A 21,048-nucleotide genomic window follows, 5' to 3' on the forward strand; every position below is an offset into this window, starting at 1 on the left:
TGTATTACTGGCCCATCCCCAATGTTGTTTCGTTTCCTTGTTACGTTGTTTTATGCCTGTTATTTAAGTCTACTGTTGCTCCGTCCGTCACCATCAGTGTTTTTGATTCTTTATTAAACTTAGGTCGCCCGAGTCCCTGCAATACAGGCCTTGCCGTCTCTCAGCCTGATGTCCTTGATATGAGGCTGCGTTACCCCACGTTGTTTCCACGAGCAGTGGAGTCCTGCAAAAAACAATATTTCCTGGTCGTCACCAGTTAGTTAGTGGCCATACTTTTTTAACTGGGTCTGGTATTTTCACTTGCCGATACCCCTTATAACTACCATAACTTACCATTATTACCTGATAGGGTCCGGTCCATCTGGGTGCGAGCCTGGACCTCTCTGGGATAATCACCTGACTGCCTATTTGGGGTATTTGGACCTTCCGTTCCTTAGTGTCGTTCTCTAAATCCTTGATTTGCTAAACTCTAGCCTGTGTCTTAAAATCATGTAACTGCTTGCAAATTTCCGTATCCTGTCTTTTATTTTAGTTCAAAGGGTGTCAGTCCTGTCGTCCGATTAGGAGTTGCCTTGAGCTTCATTAGTACTTTGGGTATCCTGTCTACCCATCCCTTTACAGTCTCTTTGATATGGGATATTTTTGCCTAATCCCAAGTAAAGCACAGGCCCGTTTCATTATCTTCCCTGTGAAGTGTGTACCTTGATCTGAGTTCAGCTGTAGTGGCATTATTTCTTCTGCTAGGATCCTGGCCACGGTTTCTGCTGAACAATTTCTAGTGGCAAAAGCTTCTACTCACTTCGTAAACTGATCTATTATAACTAAGCAGTATGTCTTCCCCTTGTTGCTGGGTAACGGTCCAGTAAAATTTTACTGCAAGTTTTCTCAGGGTCCTTTCGGTCGGGGCTGATGTCCCATTCTGACCTTTACTTTCCCCCCTGGGTTGTATTTTGTGCATATCTCGCACCTTCTACAGTGGTCCTGTATATCTCTACCCATTTCCTTCCACCACCAGCATCTGCACATCGAGCTTATCATGTTGGTTCTACCTGTATGGACATACCCGTGGTATAAATTTAATAGGCACCCCTGGATGCATTCCAGGGCCACCACGTTCCCACTTTTCCTCCATATCCCATCGGCCCCTTGTTGGGACCCTCTCTGCTTCCACCTCCTTTTCCTGTGGAGTGGCTTCTCCCTGTACCTTAAGCATGTTTACTTCCTCAGGCCCGATGGTACATACTCCGACTTGGGCTTCCCCAACCAGTGTACCTGTCTCTGCCACTCGCTGACTGCTGACTTCGGCTGTTTAAGTGTTACTAAGGTTAAGCTATAGTTTAATGTGTATAATTGTACTATACCTATTTAAGTGTTACATACATAGGCAATTTATAAGTTCACTACCTTCAGCATAATTCTGACCCCCTATCTGCAACCTTACAATTTATCCCTTACAGTAATCAAGCAAAATGACAGAATCCTTATCAATTACCATACAGTATATCTATTATTAGATACTCTCCTTTTGCATGGAAACATAGAAAATAGGTGCAGGAGTAGGCCATTCGGTCTTTCGAGCCTGCACCACCATTCAATAAGATCATGGCTGATCATTCCCTCAGTACCCCTTTCCTGCTTTCTCTCCATACCCTTTGATCCCCTTAGCCGTAAGGGCCATATCTAACTCCCTCTTGAATATATCCAATTAACTGGCATCAACAACTCTCTGCGGCAGGGAATTCCACAGGTTAACAACTCTGAGTGAAGAAGTTTCTCCTCATCTCAGTCCTAAATGGCTTACCCCTTATCCTAAGACTGTGTCCCCTGGTTCTGGACTTCCCCAACATCGGGAACATTCTACCCGCATCTAACCTGTCCCGTCCCTTCAGAATCTTATATGTTTCTATGAGATCCCCTCTCATCCTTCTAAACTCCAATGTATAAAGGCCCAGTTAATCCAGTCTCTCCTCAAATGTCAGTCCTGCCATCCCAGGAATCAGTCCGGTGAACCTTCGTTGCACTCCCTCAATAGCAAGAATGTCCTTCCTCAGATTAGGAGACCAAAACTGAACACAATATTTCAGGTGAGGCCTCACCAAAGCCCTGTACAACTGCAGTAAGACCTCCCTGCTCCTATACTCGAATCCCCTAGTTATGAAGGCCAACATACCATTTGCCTTCTTCACCACCTGCTGTACCTGTGTGCCAACTTTCAAAGACTGATGAAGCATGACACCCAGGTCTCGTTGCACCTCCCCTTTTTCTAATCTGCCGCCATTCAGATAATATTCTGTCTTCGTGTTTTTACCCCCAAAGTGGATAACCTCACATTTATCCACATTATACTGCATCTGCCATGCATTTGCCCACTCACCTAACCTGTCCAAGTCACCCTGCAGCCTCTTAGCATCCCCCTCACAGCTCACACTGTCACCCAGTTTAGTGTCATCTGCAAACTTGGCGATATTACACTCAATTCCTTCATCTAAATCATTGATGAATACATGAATACCTACTGCATATTTCCCCTGTTATTTACCACTTTTATTAACCAGTACATTAAGAAATGTAATTAATTAATTGACAACTTTGCATGCTTTCAAAATATAATAGTTCTACAAAGAATCACGCTGTTCCTTTAATAGAGTTTTCAGCTGTAACTGACTTGATCATGCTTCACTGCAGTTCAAAAGCCACCCTTCGTTCGTCAGCTTCACTTCCTTTTGTCTCACCATCACAATCCGTGACAAGTGTGTGCAGGCCATTCTGTCAATTTATAAATTTATACAAGTTTTTCTGATGGGGTTTTTTATATTTCATTAAACCTGATGCCGATTTTTTAATAAGCTTGTTGATAATGTCAATGGCTCCCTTTCCTTGGCTCCATCTCTCCATGTTTCAAAACTGCAGTCATCAACCACCTTCTGAAAAGTCCACCCTGAACCATCCATCCTCTCCAACTACCACTCCAGTGCCAACATCCCTTTCCTTTTTTGAATGTAATATCACAACTAGACTCAGAACCCACTCACCTTACCCTCCCTGTTTGAATCTCTTTAGTCTATTTTCCATGCCGCCCACAGGACTCCAGCCACTCCAGTTAAAACTACCTCTGTAGCTGCGGCCATAGTCTGCTTTCCTTCCTTTACCTCTCTGTGGATTTGACATGGTTGGACATTTCATCCTGCTCCATCATTATGGCTGCAGTCTGTCAAGGGACTGCCTATAATGATGATGATGATGATGAAAGCTATCAGAGTTATCATAAGATGCTCCATCATAATGGGTTCCACTGTGGTGCTGATGAAGGTGACCACTTGGTCCATGTTAGACAGAATGGCCTCCATGCTCTGTGCAAAGCCTTGGGAAATTTGGATCTGGACTCCTCCATGCTCTGAGCCATTGTGTGGCAGCTCCCTGGCAGGCAGCCCAGTGCGGCAAGCATTTCCCAATGTATATCCATCAGCCACCTTTGGTACCCTGGGCTCTCGAAGTCAGCATCTGTAGTGAAACTAGCATGCAACCTCAGCCTCCAGTGAACTGGCAGCTGTGGGGTCCTAACCCCCTGCCCTAGCCTCTAAAGTCTGTTTGGTGTCAGTATCTGAGTAGGTGCTTGCGACAGTTAGATCAAGTCACAATGCATCTTCGGGAACACTGTGGTCTCCTTCCTCCACTGGCTGCGGGGCATCGATATTATCAGCAGCTGAAATGAAGAAAAGGGACAACGGTTAGCTTGTGGTGTATGAGAGAGCAGAGAGATACAGTTGGGTGTTGAAAGCATCTGCAACTTGTCATGCAGAGGGTGTGGAGTTAGGGAGAAGTGAAAAGAGACAAAGAGGATTAGGCATAAAGAAACCCCAATGACATCTCCTCCAGTGTCGCCAGTGGTCATGGCCTCCACTCTGTCCCTTCCCATTATAGCCTGGACGCTCACTTCAAGGTGGCAGACGGTTTGCAGATGGGCTCTTCCTCCTCCGATGGCAGTCTGTTGCTTGCTGTTATTTGCCACCTTTTCCTGCAAGAGTGAAGTGTGTTATTGAGAATCTTGTGTGATGTTTGGAGAATGTGTTTGTCATGGGAGAATAGTTGACAGTGTGAGTTGTGGGTAAGTGAAGTTTGTAATAGTGCTGAATGAATAAGCTTGGGGAGAAGGATGTATAATGAAGTGTGGTGCAGTGTTTGCAGGACAGTGCAATGGGGCAGTGCTGTGAGTGTTGTGATTAGTGAGGCAGTGAGTGGTGCAACTGTGATCAGAAAGTATTTTAGCAGTCTTCTTACTATGACAACTCTAGGCAAATCATTGATAGTTTTCCCAGCACTGCAGCCAAGATCTGTGGCAATGTTCCTGGCATTGATATCCTCAGCAATCTCGTCGCACTTTCTAGATGCCTGGAGGCCTTCATGGCCCCGGGTAAAAAAAGATGTCTCTCCTTTCCACTGCCTGCACCAGTGTAGTATCAGGGAGTCTTGATGCTCGCTCTTTCCCTCCTTCAGCTATTTCTTCTGGAACTTGCAGTACAGGTCTTGTAGCCAGAATGCACCTCACTTTTAAGAGATGCTGGCTGCATTTAAGGAGTGTTCTGGCATTTGACTATCACCCTCACCCCGCCCACCTCCCATCCACCTATATTCCTGAAAATTATTCCTGATATTTGGCTAGTTTTCTTGCTATAATATTACTGTTAAGTTTAGTGTCACAGTCCGTGAGCTGAAGTTTACACAACAGGTTGAGTCAGGGAGATTCAGTTTCCCTACACCTGTTAGTCATTTTAAGAATAAAACACCCGAGAGCAACTTTCATTTTAGAAGCACTCCGTGATTCCAAATCTATTGGAGGTAGAGACTACATTGGTTTCAATTGTGACCAGCAATTATTTCAGATTTTATTTCACAAGATCATAAAATCGATAACTTTGAGGAAGACTATAGGACTGACTTTCTGGCACAGAGCTTCACCTGCTGCAAGCGTGATTCCGGAAATGGCGCGTATACTTCCCACAATTTTCTGTCTATTACTTCAGAAAGTCAGCCCTCATGTAAGCAAATGTTTTTTTTTGTGTAATATATTTTATAAATCCTTAGATAGACAGGGTAAATGTGACTTAAAACTTAGTTTCAGCCAGCTGGGAAAGCTCTTTGTTGCTTTGGTCAGAAAGAGCAATCCAGATAATTATAGAATCATAGAATCTTACAGTACAGAAGGAGGCCATTCAGCCCATCATGCCTGTGCCAGCTCTATGAAAGAACTGTTCAATTTAGTACCACACCTTGACTTTATCCCCATAACCCTGAAAATGAGTCCTATTCAATTACATGTCCAATTACCTTTTGAAAGTTCCAATGGAATGTGCTACCACCACCCTGTCCGGTAGTGTATTCCAGATCTTAACAACCATTTGTTGAAAAAAAAATTCTCCTCATTTCCCCTCTAGTTCCTTTGCCAATTTTAAATCTGTGACCTCTGGTTACCGACCCCCAGCTCTGTCTATATCATGCTGCTTCCTTTGTTTAGTATGCAAGTAATCCTGTGTCGCAGCTTCCCGGGTTGGCTCCTCATTTTTGGGTACGCCTGGTGCTGCTCCTGGCATGCTCTTTTAGAGTCCTCATTGAACCAGGGTTGGTCCCATGGTTTAATGTTAATGGCATAGTGAGTGATATGCTGGGCCATGAGGTTACAGATTTGTGGTGGAATACAATTCTGCTGCAGCTGATGGCCCACAGCACCCCATGAATGCCCAGTTTTGACCTGTTGATCTGTTCTGAATCTATCCAATTTAGCACAATGGTAGTGCCACACAACATGATGGAGGGTATTGTAAGATTTCTAAATCTCTCTGCCATTAAATTGACAGCAAGACCAATTATTTTAAAACAATTTGTATTAAGTTTTTAAACATACACACATGCACATAACCTACCGGACAAGCTGCAGTCGACTAGTATCATAGAAACATAGAAAATAGGCGCAGGAGTAGGCCATTCGGCCCTTCGAGCCTGCACCAACATTCAATAAGATCATGGCTGATCATTCACCTCAGTACCACTTGCCTGCCTTCTCTCCATACCCCTTGATCCCTTTAGCCGTAAGGGTCACATCTAACTCCCTCTTGAATATATCCAATGAACTGGCATCAACAACTCTCTGCGGCAGGGAATTCCACAGGTTAATCCTATGGACTCTACTTAATTACAACAGGTAAGGTAATGAGTTACAGATTTACAAAGACATATACTTCCCTCTGAGTCAAGCAAAGCATACGGCCGTCTTCCTTGCTTCTGGTTCTGTAGAGGGAGGTTTCCTGCTTTACCACGTGGTCATCGAAAAGAGAAAAGAGGGCTTGCGTTTTTTTCTCAACATAAGTTGGTAAAGCCCCAGGATTGGATCTTGGTTCCAGGGCAATCCTTTATTGGCTTTCGTCACACATTTGCCTGTCTGGAGGAATTGGAGCCGCTCCCTGATTAGGTGAATGATTTTCCACTTAACACCTTTTCTAGTTTGGCCATGTTCCTTTTGTTCCTTAAACACCGCCCAGCCAGAGAAGTCATGAACTTCGATGTATCTGTTATATATGTGACTTGTATTTACTCTGTACAGCCACCAGAGGGCTCATCCCCTGGAGTCCCAAGGGATCCCATAATTCCTTGGGAGCACAGGTATTTAAGAAGGCTTCACAGGTTGCAGAGGCACTCTGGAGACCTGCAATAAAAGACTAAGGTCACACTTTACTTTGAGCTCACAGTGTTCAGTCACTTTATCCATACACAACAAACTGTCGATGAGATACAGATAGCGAACCCAAAGATGCAGAGAACAGTGGGCATCCTGGAGAAATTTTCGGTGGGAGATGATTGGAAAATTTTTGTGGAGTGACTCAACCAATACTTCGTGGCCAACGAGCTAGATGGGGAAGAGAGTGCTGCCAAGTGAAGGGCGATCCTCCTCACTGTCTGTGGGGCACCAACGTATGGCCTCATGAAGAACCTGCTCTCTCCAGCGAAACCCACGGAGAAATCGTACGACGATTTGTGCACACTGGTCCAAGAGCATTTGAACCAGAAGGAAAGCATTCCGATGGCGAGGTACCGGTTCTACACCTACAAAAGGTCTGAAGGCCAGGAAGTGCCGAGTTATGTCGCCGAGCTAAGACATCTTGCAGGACATTGCGAATTTGAAGGACATTTGGAGCACATGCTCAGAGACTTTTTCGTACTTGGCATTGGCCACAAAACCATACTTCGCAAACTTTTGACTGTAGCGACCCCAACCTTGAGTAAGGCCATAGCGATAGCCAGGCGTTCATTGAAACCATTGACAATACAAAACAAATCTCTCAGCACACAAGTGCTGCTAAAAGTACTGTGAACAAAGTGATGTTATTTTCGAATTGTAATGTGCAGGGCAGGTCACACATACCTGCAGCTGCATGTCCGCAGCTTACTCAGAGTCCACCATCAAGGGTGATGATTGCAAGGCCATTAACACCTTGTTGGCACTGCGGGGGTGATCATCATTTCCATTCATGCCGATTCAAAGAGTACATTTGCAAGGGCTGTGGAACAATGGGACACCTCCAACGAGTGTGCAGGCAAGCTGCTAAGCCTGTTAAACCTGCAAACCGCTATGTTGCAGAGGAGAACAGATCCATTGAGGATCACGATGAACCAGTGCCTCAGACCGAGGAGGCAGAGGTACATGGGGTGCACACATTCACCACGAATTGTCCCCCGATAATGCTGAATGTTGAACTAAATGGACTCCCGGTGTCAATGGAGCTGGACACAGGGGCGAGCCAGTCCATCATGGGCAAAAATACTTCGAAAGGGTGTGGTGCAACAAGGCCTCAAGGCCAGTCTTAACTCCAGTTCGCACAAAACTAACAACTTACACAAAAGAACTGATTCCTGTAATCGGCAGTGCTACCGTAAAGGTCTCCTACGATGGAGCAGTGCACAAGCTACCACTTTGGGTGGTACCGGGCGATGGTCCCACGCTGCTCGGCAGGAGCTGGCTGGGAAAGATACGCTGGAACTGGGACGACGTCCGAGCACTATCGCCCACTGACGACACTTCGTGTGCCCAGGTCTTAAATAAATTTCTTTCGCTGTTCAAAACGGGCATCGGGAAATTCCAGGGAGAAAAAGTGCAGATCCACCTAATTCCGGGGGCGTGACTCATCCATCACAAGGCGAGAGCAGTACCGTACATGATGAAAGGGTAGAGATCGAGCTAGACTGGCTGCAACAAGAGGGCGTCATTTCACCTATCGAGTTCAGCGAGTGGGCCAGTCCTGTTGTCCCAGTCCTCAAGGGAGACGGCACTGTCAGAATCTGTGGCGATTACAAAGTAACTATCAATGGTTTCTCCCTGCAGGACCAATACCCACTACCAAAGGCCGATGACCTCTTTGCAACGCTGGTGGGAGGAAAGACGTTCACGAAGCTGGATCTGACTTCAGCCTACATGACACAGGAACTGGAGGAATCATTGAAGGCCCTCACCTGCATCAACACGCACAAAGTTCTTTTTGTTTATAACAGATGCCCGTTTGGAATCCGATCAGCGGTGGCAATATTCCAGAGAAACATGGAAAGTTTACTGAAGTCGGTCTTGCACATCGTGGTCTTCCAGGACAACATCTTGGTCACAGGTCGGAACACAGTCGAGCACCTGCAGAATCTGGAGGAGGTTCGTAGTTGACTCAACCGCGTGCGGCTCGGGTTAAAATGCTCGAAGTGCATTTTCCTGGCGTCTGAAGTGGAGTTCTTGGGAAGGAGGATTGCGGCGGACGGCATCAGGCCCACCAACGCGAAGAAGGAGGCAATCGAGAAAGCTCCGAGGCCACAGAATGTGATGGAGCTGCGGTCATTTCTGGGACTCTTAAACTACTTTGGTAACTTCTTACCGGGTCTCAGCACACTGCTAGAGCCACTACATGTCTTACTATGAAAAGGGGGTGAATGGGTTTGGGGCTAAAGCCAAGAAAATGCCTTTGCAAAAGCGAGAAAATTGTTATGCTCAAACAAATTGCTTCTGTTGTATGATCCATGTAAGCGTTTGGTACTAGCATGTGATGCGTCGTCATATGGCGTCGGGTGTGTATTGCAACAAGCTAATGATTTCGGGAAACTGCAACCGGTTGCTTATGCATCCAGAAGTCTGTCTAAGGCCGAAAGAGCCTACAGCATGATTGAGAAAGAAGTGTTAGCGTGTGTCTATGGGATAAAGAAAATGCATCAATACCTGTTTGGGCTACAATTCGAATTGGAAACTGACCATAAGCCACTTATATCCCTATTTTCCGAGAGTAAAGGGATAAATACCAACGCATCGGTCCGCATCTAGAGATAGGCACTCATGTTGTCCGCGTACAACTACGCCATCCGCCACAGGCCAGGCACAGAAAACTGCGCCGATGCTCTCAGTAGGCTGCCATTGCCCACCACGGGGGAGGAAATGGCGCAGCCCGCAGATCTAGCCATGGTTATGGAAGCATTTGAGAGTGAGCAATCACCCATCACTGCCCAGCAGATCAAAACCTGGACAAGCCAGGACCCCTTATTATCTCTAGTCAAAAGCTGTGTGCTTCACGGGAGCTAGTCCAGTGTACCAGTGGAAATGCAGGAAGAGATAAAGCCGTTCCAGCGGCGCAAAGATGAAATGTCTATATAGGCAGACTGCCTTCTGTAGGGCAATTGAGTAGTGGTCCCCAAGAAGGGCAGAGACACCTTCATCAATGACCTCCACAGTACCTATGCAGACATTGTAATGATGAAAGCGATAGCCAGATCCCACGTGTGGTGGCCCGGTATCGATGCGGACTTAGAGGCCTGCGTTCACAGATGTAATATATGCTCGCAGTTAAGCAATGTACCCAGGGAGGCGCCGCTACGTTTATGGTCTTGACCCTCCAAACCGTGGTCTAGGGTACACTTCGACTATGCAGGCCCGTTCCTGGGTAAAATGTTCCTTGTGGTCGTAGACGTGTACTCCAAGTGGATTGAATGTGAGATAATGTCGGCTAGCAGGTCCGCTGCCACTACTGAAAACCTGCGGGCCATGTTTGCCACACACGGCTTACCTGGTGTCCTGGTGAGCGACAACGGGCCATGTTTTACCAGTGCTAAGTTCAAAGAATTCATGACCCGTAACGGGATCAAACATGTCACATCTGCCCCGTTTAAACCAGCATCCAAATGGTCAGGCAGAGAGAGCAGTGCAAAAACCATCAAGCAAGGCTTGAAGAGAGTAACTGAAGGCTCACTGCAGACTCGCCTATCCCGAGTCCTGCTTAGCTACTGCATGAGACCCCACTCACTCACTGGGATCCCACCTGTTGAACTGCTCATGAAAAGAGCACTTAAGACAAGGCTCTCGTTAATTCACCCTGATTTTCATGAACAGGTCGAGAGCAGGCGGCTTCAACAAAGTGCATACCATGATAGCGCAAATGTGTCACGCGAGATTGAAATCAATGATCCTGTATTTGTATTAAATTATGGACAAGCTCCCAAGTGGCTTCCCGGCACTGCCGTGGCCAAAGAGGGGAGCAGGGTTTTTCGGGTCAAACTTTCAAATGGACTCATTCACCGGAAACACTTGGACCAAATCAAACTCAGATTCACGGACTATCCTGAGCAACCCACCTTGGACCCTACCTTTTTTGATCCCCCAACATAGTCACCAGTGGCAACCGGCACCACGGTTGACCACGAAGCAGAACCCATCATCCACAGCAGCCCACCAGGGCCCAACACTCCAGGCAGCCCAGCAAGTCCAGCTGTACAGCAGCCCAGCGAGGGTCCAACAAATGATTCAACAACATCAGCTTTCACACCGAGACGATCAACCAGGGCAAGAAGGGCCCCAGATCGACTCACATTGTAAATAGTTACACTATTGACCTTGGGGCGGGCGGGGGGGCGGGCAGTGTTGTTCTATATGTGACTTGTATTTACTCTGTACAGCCACCAGAGGGTTCATCCCCTGGAGTCCCAAGGGATCCCATAATCCCTTGGGAGCAGAGGTATTTAAGAAGGCTTCACAGGTTGGAGAGGCACTCTGGAGACCTGCAATAAAAGACTAAGGTCACACTTTACTTTGAGCTCACAGTGTTCAGTCTCTTTCTCCATACACAACAGTATCCATGTTGTCTCTTCAAACCGCAACCTGTCTGTATTCTGTACTTTTGACATTTATACATGCACACTGAATCAATTTTGTCATTAATATACATTTTTATTCTTAGTGTCCTCAGTGTGAAGACAGGACTTCGTCTCCACAAGGAATGTGCGATGGTCACTGCTACCAATGATGTCGTGGACAGATGCATCTGCGACAGGTAGATTGGTGAGGATAAGGTCAAGTAGATTTTTCCCTCGTGTTGGTTCTCTCACCACCTGCCGCAGGCCCCGCCTGGCAGATATGTCCTTCAGGACTCGGCCAGCTCGGTCAGTCGTGGTGCTACCGAACCACTCTTGGTGGTGGACATTGAAGTCCCCCATCAGAATAAATTCTGTGCCCTTGCTACCCTCAGTGTCTCTTCCAAGTGATGTTCAACATGGAGGAATACTGATTCATCAGCTGAGCTTGTATTCAGCAGGAGGTTTCCTTGCCCATGTTTCACCTGATGCCATGAGATTTCATACGGTCCGGAGTCAATGTTGAGGACTCCCTCTCTGCCCTGAGGAGAACAATCCCAGCTACTCCAATCTCTCCACATAATTGAAATCCCATATCCCTGGTATCATCCTGGGAAACCTCCTCTGAACCATCTCAAATGTCTTGACATCCTTTCTAAAGTGTGTTTCCAGACTCCAGCTGAGGTGTATGCAGTGATTTGTAAAGGTTAAGCATGACTTCCCTGTTTTTGTATTCAATGCCCCTATTTACAAAGCCAAGTATCCCATACACTTTCTTAACCGCCTTATCAAGTTGCCCTTCAGAGATTTGTGAATATGCACCCCTAGGTTCCGCTGCTCTTGCACTCCCCCACCCCAAAAAAAAATACCATTTGGATTATATTGCTTCTCCACGTTGTGTCTCCCAAAGTGCATCACTTCACACGTATCCGCATTAAATTGCATCTGCCAGGTGTCTGCCAAGTCAGAGGGTGGCAATGGAAGATGTCTGACTGGATAATTGTGTCAACACCTCTGCCCAGATATTTATTCAGCCAAAAGTGAGATATAGGATAGTTGAATGATGACATACCTATTAAAGGTGGGGTTTCAGTTGTGCTGTCAATCTGTCAGTTGACTTCAAAGGAATGGGTGTTACTCAAAAGGCACCCATGGCAATACATGACACCTGCAGTTAATCAGCTTCTTTTCCATCTAAAGATCTGAACTCTGTGGATTGGATGTTTGTGTGATTTCGGGATCATTTTGCATCATGAAAGTCAATTTGACATTGTTTCATCTCAAGTTTCCTTTGCCAAATACATTGTTAAGGTCTTGAGCCAAGTATCTTTCATGGCATATTAGTATTTATGACATTCATGAGGTGGAGACTACATAATTTTCAATTGTGACCAGCAATTGTTTCAGATTTTATTTCACAAGAATAGATAGTATTGAGGAAGACTATAGGGCTGACTTGATAAATATTCACTCTGGCACGGAGCCTCACATGCTGCAAGTGTGAATCAAGAAATTATGAGCATACTCCCCACAAGTTTCTGTCCAAATTCAAAAAGTCAGCCCTCATGTAAGATAATGGGGGTTTTCTATAATATATTTTTATAAATCCTTAGATAGACAGGGTGAATGTGATTTAAAAGTTGTGTAAGAATATAAAATGTTATTTTAACTCTGTGGATTGATAAGATCCTTAGGCCTAGAAATTCGGGTGCGGCCCATTACTGGGAATGCTGGGGACACATTATACAATCCCTGTGCCTGAATGGTGAGGCCTGACGCTCCCCCAATATTGGGACACAGGCCTCTTTTCCATGAAACCGTTGAGCTGTGGAGATTAAGAGACAGCTCACCCAGTGAAAAGTCTTGGAAGCTCAAACCGGCCAGACGCTAGCAAGTGGTGACTCTCAGGTAAGTGAGGGAAGGTGGGCAATCAGGCCAGGAAGTGTAGCTGTCAGGTTGGGGGGTAGTGGTGGCTGAGAAGTGGGGTTGGAGGATGAGGAACGGCCTATGTTCTTTTAATGTGTGCTCCTCCTGGCTTCACATTCAGGTAAGTATATTTTAAAAACCTGCCTTGTTGGTTGCGGCGTAACAGGCGATCCCTTTAAAGGACCAATAACTAATGGTTATCTTAATCTGTTTAAGAGTAAGTAGTTATCTGTCATGGCTTTCCAGAAGATTAGTTATAGGGAAAGCTGAATGTTACAGGAGGACAGATTGCACATGACGAATAGTCATTTGAGTGGAGGTCTGTTAGCCCCAGTGGAACCATGTGCCAGCATGAGTAAGCACCTTTAAAAGATATTTGGAACAGCATGCGTATGCATCTTATAACTGACAGCTCAACTTCAGGAGTGAATTAACATAGATAACATAGAAAGTAGGAGCAGTAGTAGGCCATTCGGCCCTTTGAGCCTCCACCGCCATTCAATATGATCATAGCTGATCCTCGATCTCAACATCATATTCCCGCTTTCTCCCCATATCCCTTGATGCCTTTTGTGTCTAGAAATCTATATCTCCGTCTTAAATATATTCAGTGACTTGGCCTCTACAGTGTTCTGTGGTAGAGAATTCCATAGATTCACCACCCTCTGAGTGAAGAAATTTCTTCCTAAATTTCTTACCCCGTATCCGGAGATAATGACCCCTTGTTCTAGAATTCCCAGCCAGGGGAAGCATCCTCCCCGCATCCAGTCTGTCCAGCCCCGTCAGAATTTTATACGTTTCAATTAGATTCTTCTAAACTGTAGTGAATACAGGCCTAGTCGACCCAATCTCTCCTCATACAACAGTCCTGCCATCCCAGGAATCAGTCTGGTGAATCTTCATTGCACTACCTCAATGGCAAGTATATCCTTTGTTACATAAGGAGACCAAAACTGCACACCATACTACTGGTGTGATCTCACCAAGGCCCTGTATAACTGTAGTAAGACATCCTTGCTCCTGTACTCAAATCCTCTTGCAATGAAGACCAACCTACCATTTGCCTTCCTAACTGCTTGCTGCACCTGCATGTTTGTTTTCAATGGCTGGTGTACAAGGACACCTAGGTCCCTTTGTATATCAACATTTCCCAAGCTATCACCAATTAAATAATACTTTGTCTATATATTTTTCCTACCAAAGTGGATAACTTCACATTTACCCACGTTATACTGCATCTGCCAAGTGTTTGCCCACTCACTCAACCTATCTAAATCCCCTTGCAGCGTCTTTGCATCCTCCTCACAACTCACAATCCCACCTAGTTTTGTGTCGTCAGCAAACTTGGAAATATTACATTTGGTTCCCTCATCCAAATCATTTATATATATATAAATATATATATATATTGTGAATAGCTGGGGCCCCAAGCACTGATCCCTGTGGTACCCCATTAGTCACTACCCGCCACCCCAAAAAAGACCCGTTTATTCCTACGCTCTGTTTCCTGTCAGTTAACCAATTTTCAATCCATGCCAGTATATTACCCCCAATCCTATCTGCTTTAACTTTGCACGCTAACTTCTTATGTGGGACTTTATCAAACGCCTTCTGAAAATCCAAATACACTATATCCACTGATTCTCTCTTATCTATTCTATCAGTTACATCCTCAAAAAACTCCAGTAGACTTTCCCTTCATAAATCCATGTTGACTTTGTTTAATCCCGTTGATATTTTCTAAGTATCCCGTTATCGCATCCTTTATAATAGACTCCAGCATTTCCCTTACTAATGATATATGGACTTTAGCAAGGTTTTTGATAAGGTCCCACATGGTAGACTGGTCATGAAGGTTAAAGCCCATGGGATACAGGGTAAAGTGGCAAGTTGGATCCAAAATTGGCTTGGAGGTAGGAAGCAAAGGGTAATGTTTTTGTGTTTTTGTGACTGGAAGGATGTTTCCAGTGGGGTTCCGCAGGGCTCAGTACTGGGTCCCTTGCTGTTTGTGATATATATCAACGATTTAGATTTGAATATAGGGAGTATGATTAAGAAGTTTGCAGATGACACTAAAATTGGCTGTGTGGTTGATAATGAAGAGGAAAGTCATGGGCTGCAGGAGGATATCAATCCACTGGTCAGGTGGGCAGATCAGTGGCAAATGGACTTTAATTCAGAGAAGTGTGAGGTGATGCACTTTGGGAAGGCTAATAAGGAAAGGGTATACATATTAAGCGGTAGGCCACTTAATAGTGTAGATGAACAAAGGGACCTTGGAGTATTGTCCACAGATCCCTGAAAGTAGCAGGCCTGGTGGATAAAGTGGTTAAGAAGGCATACGGAATGCTTGCCTTTATTGGCCGAGGCATAGAATATAAGAGCAGGGAGATTATGCTTACATTGTATAATAAGAACATAAGAACATAAGAATTAGGAACAGGAGTAGGCCATCTAGCCCCTCGAGCCTGCTCCGCCATTCAACAAGATCATGGCTGATCTGGCCGTGGACTCAGCTCCACTTACCCGCCCGCTCCCCATAACCCTTAATTCCCTTATTGGTTAAAAATCTATCTGTGACTTGAATACATTCAATGAGCTCGCCTCAACTGCTTCCTTGGGGAGAGAATTCCACAGATTCACAACCTTCTGGGAGAAGAAATTCCTTCTCAACTCGGTTTTAAATTGGCTCCCCTGTATTTTGAGGCTGTGCCCCCTAGTTCTAGTCTCCACAACCAGTGGAAACAACCTCTCTGCCTCTATCTTGTCTATCCCTTTCATGATTTTAAATGTTTCGATAAGATCACCCCTCAAGCTTCTGAACTCCAACGAGTAAAGACCCAGTCTACTCAATCTATCATCATAAGGTAACACCCTCATCTCCGGAATCAGCCTAGTGAATCGTCTCTGTACCCCTCTGTACCCCCTCCAAAGCCAGTATATCCTTCCTTAAGTAAGGTGACCAAAACTGCACGCAGTATTCCAGGTGCGGCCTCACCAATACCCTGTACAGTTGCAGCAGAACCTCCCTCTCGCAATGAATACTTTGGTTCGGCCACAGCTGGAGTGCTATGTGCAATTTAGGTTGCCGTATTATAGGAAGGATGTGATTGCACTAGAGAGGGTGCAGAGGAGATTTACTAGGATGCTGCCTGAAATGGAGAATCTTAGTTATGAGGACAGATTGGATAGGCTGGGTTTGTTCTCATTGGAACAGAGGAGGTTGAGAGACCTCATTGAGGTGTACAAAATATTGAGGGGCCTGGACATAGTGGATAAAAAGGGTCTATTTCCATTGGTGGAGGGGTCTATTACAAGGAGGCATAGTTTTAAGATGGTTGGAGGAAGGTTTAGAGGGGATTTGAGGGGTGGCTTCTTTATGCAGAGGGTTGTGGGAATCTGGAACTCGCTGCCTGGAAGAGCGGTGGAAGCAGAAACCCTCACCATGTTTAAGAGATGGTTGGATGGGCACTTAAAGTGCAGTAACCTGCAGGGTTACGGACTTAGAACTGGTAATTGTGATTAGACTGGATGACCTTTTGTTGGACGGCGCAGATATAATGGTAAGTACTGCAGGGAATAGAATACGGCCAGGGTGATCTCCTGGACTAGTTTCGATCGCCTGGATGGGTCGGAGAGGAATTTTTCCAGATTTTTTCTCCCTAAATTGGCCTGGATTTTTATCTGGTTTTTGCCTCTCCCAGGAGATCACATGGGTCCGGTTGGGGTGGAGTGTAGAATGTTTCAGTGTAGGGGGTGTCTAGTTGTGTGAGGCGGACTGATTGGGCTGGGTGCTCTTTGCCTTTCCATTATTGTTCATAGGTTTACATGTAACCTTTAGTGCTGCTGACCAATGTGCGTGCAGTCTATTGCTCCCTGCACCTTGGGGAAGTCTGCTATTCTCGAGAAACCCAAAGCCCTCTCGGTCTGTGCCTCCCTGGTCATTGGGAAGCTTATGAAGTCCATCCTGCGAGCGTAAAGGGCTTCAGTCACCTGTCGAATGCAGCATTGTGTAGCGTGCTGAGAGATATGGCAGATGTCGCCAGCTGAAACCTGAAACGATCCCGATGCGTAAAATGCTAGGGCAGCAGTAACCTTCACCTCAATGGACGGTGCGGTTCTGATGGTGCTGGAAGGTTGCAGATCATTCTTGATGAGTTGACATATCTCATCGATGACCTCCTTCCGCAATCGCAGCCTTCTAAGACAAGCATTTTCAGACAAGTTCAGGTAGGATTGCTTTTCCAAGTACCTTCCTTGGCTTTACGGTCTCCTCCTCTGTCTTCGTCTCCGTCTACGCATTACTGTGCCACTCTTCGATTGATCCTTTCAGTAATCAGTGTGTGAGCGGTTGCAATTAAAGGCAGGGAAAGCATGGGCCCCATAATCACTATCAATAATTACTTTCACTAATTTTAATAATCTCTCTACTCTATACTCTCTAATCACTGTAGTCTTCCCTCTCTGTACTAGTCAGTTTGATAGGCCCCAACAATATCATTAAATAACTTCACTATGTAAAAGCTATTTACTAACTGATTCCAAAAATGAGATCTATTTAGCATAAATAAGTTGATAATACCTACTTATATTCCCTGTCCCAAATTTCAGAGTACAATTTTCTTCAATTTTACTCTCTCAATGACTCACAACTAATTCTCCACCCTTTCTCTGAAGTTAAAAATTGCGTCCGTAGTGCCTATTTCCTTCTCTTATGCCCTGAAAAAGCAACTATTTTTCAGCACTCTTTTGGGCCTTGCATCGGCCCAGCGAAGTGCATGCTAGGTGCAGAAACTTGGGATGGGCCTTGTGTGGCCGATCATTTGGGCGATCATCTCAGCGATCAAAGTGGAAACTTAGGTACCTTTTTTTGACCTAGTTTCCACTTTTTGCTCAAAATGGGCGATAGAGGTCCGCTTTGGGCGATAGATGGGCCTTAGATGGGCGATGTGAAGTGGAAAGTCTAACCCAATGTTTCTATGATATTAGTTAACCGGTCTATAGTTCCCCGTTTTCTCTCTCCCTCCTTTTTTAAATAGTGGGGTTACATTTGCTACCCTCCAATCTGCAGGAACTGTTCCATAATCTATAGAATTTTGGATTCATCCACTATTGAATGCATCCACTGTTTCCATGGCTACCTCTTTTAGTACTCTGGAATGCAGATTATCAGGCCCTGCGAATTTATCGGCCCTCAGTCCCATTAGTTTCTCCAGCACTATTTTCTTACAAATAATAATTTCCTTTAATTCCTCTTGCTCACTAGACACTTGGTTCCCTAGCATTTCTGGGACGTTATTTGTTCCGTGAAGACAGAACTGAAGTATTTATTTAATTGTTCTGCCATTTCCTTGTTCCCCATTATAAATTCTTCCGTTTCTGACTGTAAAGGACCTACATTTGTCTTCACTAATCTTTTTCTTTTTACATACTTGTGGAAACTTTTGCAGTCGGTTTTTATGTTCCTTGCAAGTTTACTCTCATACTCTATTTTTCCCCTCTTAAATCAATCTCTTGATCCTTTTCTGCTGAATTCTAAACTGGCCCCAATCCTCAGGCTTGCTACTTTTCCTGGCAACTTTGTATGACTCCTCTTTGGATCTAATACTATTCTTAATTTCTTTTGTTAGACATGGTTGAACAACTTTTCCTTTTGTATTTTTGCGGCAGAAAGGAATGTATAACTGTTACAATTCATGCATTCGTTCCTTAAATGTTAGCCATTGCCTATCCACCGTCATGTGTTTTAATGAATCTTCCCAATCTATCATAGCCAATTTATTCGTAGTTTCCTTTGTTTAGATTTAGGATCCTAGTTTCGGATTGGACTACTTCACTTTCCATCTTAATAAAGAATTCAATCATGTTATGGTCACTCTTCCCTAAAGGACCCTGCACAAGAAGACTATTAATTAACCCCTTCTCATTGCACAATACCCAATCTAGGATAGCCTGTTCCAGAGTAGGCTCCTCAATGTACTGGTCTAAAAAACCATCTCGTACACATACCAGGAATTCATTCTCCACAGTATTATTACTAATTTGGTTTGGCCAGTCTATATGGAGATTAAAGTCACCTACAATTACTGTAGTACCCTTGTTACATGCATTTCTAATTTCCTGTTTGATGCCGTCCCCCTACATTACCACTACTGCTTGGAGGCTTATAGACAATTCTCACCAATGTTTTCTGCCCCTTGGTGCTCCTTAGCTCCACTCAGACTGATTCTACATCTTGATTTTCTGAGCCAATGTCCTTTTTCACTATTGCTCTGATTTCATCCTTTACTGACAATGCCACACAACCCCCTTTTCCTTTTTTCTTGTCCTTCCTAAATATTGAATACCCTTGGATATTCAGTTCCCAACCCTGGTCACCCTGCAATCATGTTTCCATAATTGCAACTATATTGTATCCGTTTACATCTATTTGCGCTGTTAATTCATCTACTTTATTACAGATGCTTTGTGCATTCAGATAGTGTTTTTGGATTTGTCTTTTTAACCTTATTAGACATCTGAGCATTTTTTTGTACTGTAGCCCTATTTGTCTTATCGCTATTTTTTCTTACCTTAGTGCACTCTTTTGTTTGTATGCTCTGTCCCTTCCTGACATAATCTGGTTATCATTACCACAATCACTTTCCTGCATTGCTTCCTTTTCTTTTCTATTTAGCATTCTGGATTTCTCTCCACTGGAACTCCTCGGCCCCCTTATTGAGTTTAAAGCCCTATCTACTTCCCTAATTATTCGATTCGCTAGAACTCTGGTCCCAGCATAGTTCAGGTGTAGTTCGTCCCCACAGAACAGCTCTCTCTTTCCCGAGTATTGGTGCCAGTATCCCATGAATCGAAACCCACTTCTCCCACACCAATCTCAGCCATGTATTCATCTCCCTGATTCTATTGACCCTATGCCAAATTTGTTCGTGGCTCAGGTAATAATCCAGAGATTATTACTTTTGTGGTTCTGCTTTTCAATTTAGCCCCTAGCTGCTCAAACTCTCTCTGCAGAACCTCTTTCTTAGTCCTACCTATGTCATTGGTATCTACGTGTACTACGACAACTGGATCCTCCCTCTCCTACTCCAAGTTCTTCTCCAACCCTTGGGAGATGTCTTTTACCCTGGCACTGGGTAGGCAACACAGCCTTTGGGACCCACGCTCTTGGCTGCAGAGAACTTTATCTATCCCCCTAACTATACTGTCCCATACAACAACCACCTTCCTCTTTATTCCCCCCACTTAAATGGCTTTCTGCACATGGTGCCTTGGTCAGTCTGCTCACCCCGCAGTCTGCACACTTGTCCACAGTAACCACCAGCTTGGGGTGGATGTCCTTGCCTCCTGCTCAAGAGAGAAAATAAGAATGGCAGGATCTTGGTGGCTCCAGGGTGGAGAAGTAACTCGCTGCTTTTAACTAGATGTCAGCATTGACTCAGTGATATCACACTTGCCTCTGAGTCAGAAGATTGTGGATTCACATAGTCCAGGCTGACACTTCAGTGCTGAATGGTAAAGTGGTAAACTTGTACATTAGCTTATACAGCTTTGTATCTATTGCAGGTCTTTATATTTATGTTGCAATTCCTGACATACTAAACACACCTTTTAACCTTTTTGGCAAAGGCATCATTTTTCTAGGCCACAATGACTTGTGTTACACTCTCAAGTGACCTACGAGACATCCAGTTGTCACGGAAATAAGGAAATACATGTGGTAATACGTGATGTGGCAATACGTCATTCACATTCTAAGTTGGTCAAATTAGCATTAGGTCTGTTATGTCTCAAATAAAGCAATGTGACCGAGTACTGTAGACTTGAGTAAGTGTGACCTTAGTCTTTTTATTCTGACTCCAGAGTGCTGGCACAGCATGGGAGGCTTGCTTTTATGCAGTGTTCCCAAGGGATGCTGGGATCCGTTGGGACTCCAACAGATGCGCCCTCTGGTGTCAGTAGAATGCTGGTTACAAGGTGTTA

The sequence above is a fragment of the Pristiophorus japonicus genome, chromosome 7, assembly GCF_044704955.1.
Source record: "Pristiophorus japonicus isolate sPriJap1 chromosome 7, sPriJap1.hap1, whole genome shotgun sequence".
Taxonomy (NCBI): Eukaryota; Metazoa; Chordata; class Chondrichthyes; family Pristiophoridae; genus Pristiophorus; species Pristiophorus japonicus.